The 3,045-nt window shown below is 47.2% G+C and overlaps 1 long non-coding RNA gene across 1 annotated transcript; it reads left to right on the forward strand.

The window, feature by feature from the left end:
- Positions 1 to 1,004: 1,004 nt before the first annotated feature.
- LOC144180693 (uncharacterized) lies at positions 1,005 to 2,303 on the forward strand. The gene is made up of 2 exons (XR_013324511.1): positions 1,005 to 1,158; positions 1,949 to 2,303. It is a non-coding gene; the product is annotated as an uncharacterized LOC144180693 (long non-coding RNA).
- The last annotated feature ends 742 nt before the right edge of the window (positions 2,304 to 3,045 follow it).

Raw genomic sequence — 3,045 nt, forward strand, 5'->3', positions numbered from 1 at the left:
TCTGTCCACGTCTGGAACCATTATGGTCGGTCGCGGAGGGTCCCAAGCAGCATTGGCCGATAGCCAATCATTGGACGCCCCTTGGCTTCCCTTTGGCTTCCGATAGCTTGGCCAGACGCCGGCCTGTACGCAAAAGCCATTCGTGGACAACGAGCGCTATACGACCGGCCTTGAGGACACACATTGGCCGGTGCGCAAAAAATCACACTGGACAGCCGATAGCTTGGCCAGACGCCGGCCTGTACGCAAAAGCCATTCGTGGACAACGAGCGCTATACGACCGGCCTTGAGGACACGCATTGGCCGGTGCGCAAAAAATCACACTGGACAGCGCGCTCATTCAGACGTAATTTTTGATCATTAAATTTTATGAAGAGTAGTAGCCTATATGTGACGCAGGTATTTCTGAGTGCCTTTACGCACGTCTTGGCATGTTCTTGTTAGTTGAATGACCACTCAAGTTCACTCAAAATATTACTGAAGTTTGCGTGTTTTTGAATTTGTTTTCACGCGCAGCGCACAACAAAAAAAGTAGTTCCAAATCATTTTCAAGCTTGTGTCAAGTAGCACATTTAAATAAAAAGTATTGGCAGGTGTAAATGCCGACAGCCTTGCCTGTTTTTGCATTTTGTTACATGAAGTCTCACTGTAGAGCACTCGTGTGCGTTATTTTGCGTGTGTACATGCGCACCCGGCGCGCAAGCAGCACCACTCGAGGGCAGCACTGCGGTCGTTGCCCGCGGCGGTTCCCCAAACGGTTAGAGCGCGGTGCACAGGCCAAAACGCAGCAAAAAGTAGTTACCTAAAGAGCCACAGCACCGTGCCACGAAACAAAGCGTACTTAAACTAAAGTGCAGCTTATTCAAAACAGCGTGAGAGAGAGTGTTAAACGTTCAGTAGGAATTGGTCATTTGTGTGTCCTAACGCAACGGTGAACGTCGAACTACTTCAGCGTTGTGCCTTTGCGCGTTCTTTGAACCCGCGGCGGGGCCGGTTCACGGGTGCGTTGCACCGACGGCTCCGTCTCTTTTGTGGCATTGAAACTGCGGTAGTACTCCTGTACGTGTCTGTGAGGTGCGTTTTGGTGTCGGTGGCTGTGTGAAGTATACCTGACTGGTGTAATAACATCGTTTGCCTGCTACGGCCGCCGCTGAAAACGTAAGTCACCATTTCATTTTTTCGCGGTGCGGGAGTGCTCGCGCTCGTTCCCGCCAAAACTTCAGCTGTCGTTTATAACTGGCGCTCGCGAGTGCTGCTTAGTGTTGTTGGTTCTTGCGAAGAAAAAAGTGGTCACATACATGTGCTTCCAATTGTGTGACGCCAGTTCTAGCTATCCTTTTTCCGGCTTTGTGTTTTCCGAATAAGCAGCCGTGCTCCCACTGCAGGTTCACGACGTTCAGCATGCGTTGAAGCAAGACTCGCGTGCAGTATAAGAGTTGCGGATGTATTACGCTGGCTTAATTAAACTCTACCTATTAATGAAGCTTTCGTTTCATTATTTTCTTGAGCAACGTAAAGGTATTGTCGAGCGACAAAGTAATTACACTACCGCTGGGCTTCTCCGTCGGTTCCGTTCGCGTCTGAATTCCGCGTCTGACGGGGCAGAAGTGAGCGAAGGCACAACAAAATTTCACGGAACCGCTGGCGTGTCGCTTTGTCTATTGGACTTTTTATATTACTTTGCGCTACTGCAATAAGAGTGAAGCCCATTTTCGGTGAAATTCCGGACTGTTTTCTCAAGAACGAGCCAAGTAACTGCCACCGTAAAACGCAGTATTGAAAAATGAATAGTGCAGTACGTTTTATGTTTCATAGCGAGTGTTAACAAGCTAGAACTTTATGCTCAATATTTTCACACGGATATGTGGTAAGGCTTGTATAGGTGCTGTATTTAGTAAGCAGCGTGAATTTAGCATTATAGTGAACTATTTTTTTTTACTTATTACAGGCGCTACGACGCACAGGTGTTTCCCGTGGACAAGTGGCGGATGCAGCAGTGACAAGCTTTCCAAGCTGGGCTATTCTACAATAGTGCTGTTCAAAAACATATTGTGGTCTTGGCAGGTCGGCGAATTACCAGGAATGAGGGTCCTGTTTTCATTTACCTGAATGCTTGTGTTTTGTAGGCATCTCAAGCAGCTAAACGAATGATAATCGGTTCGCGCTTCATGAGCAGCGCTTTTTAAAATTTTTTCTCGACTGTTATTTGTGTTTGCTTTCATGTTTGTGTTCGTATTCTTGCCACTGTTAAGCGAGGTTTCTCGTATATTTGATGAGAATAATAAAAAAGCTACACAGAGAGACCCGGTGTGTTGTGTTGCTCCATTGTTTTTGGCAAGTCACGTATGTATAATTGGCTCGCAAAGTTGATGCAGTTTGCTTATTGTGCCTCGCGGTCCCATTTCTGTTTTATACATGCCATTGTACAGGAAATTATTTAACGAGTGCGCATTAAATAAATAATGCGCACCCGTTTAATAATTTCCTGTATACTGGCATGTATAAAGCAGAAATCGGGCCGCGAGGCAACTCGTAAAATAAGCATTGGCCATAAGGACTGGCCACAAAGCCAAAAATGTGCATGAAAATAGCGTGGGGTCCACCAATTGGCATTATCATGGCAAGGTACTTTGCCAAGCGTTGTCCAATATTGGCCTTCCAGGGCTTGGCCAATTGTTGGCTTGTCACCTTTCCCAAACACCAGCCAATATTGGCGGCCGAGGTATTGCCAAGCTCGGACACATTGGCCACTGATGTTTTGCCATGCTTGGGCTTGGCAATTTCTGCTGCTTGGGGTGGGGACTGAGAGAGGCGTGAGGAAAAAACGCCGTAATAAGGCGATGCTCAACGTCCTCTGGCGTGTCTCGCAGAGTGAGCGAAGCAAACAACGTGGGTTTTTGCTTGCGCTTGCCCGACAAGCTCCGAAATGTGCTCCATAGTTTGGAAAGCCCTCGTTCTTTACCAAGATTTTCAGAGACTATGACAATGCTCGTTGGAAAGGGATTCTTGGTAATCTCAGATGACTTGGTATTGGCGATGAATCCG

Source organism: Haemaphysalis longicornis, unplaced genomic scaffold, assembly GCF_048455015.1.
Source record: "Haemaphysalis longicornis isolate Haplotype H1 unplaced genomic scaffold, Haemaphysalis longicornis Haplotype H1 scaffold_4, whole genome shotgun sequence".
Taxonomy (NCBI): domain Eukaryota; kingdom Metazoa; phylum Arthropoda; class Arachnida; order Ixodida; family Ixodidae; genus Haemaphysalis; species Haemaphysalis longicornis.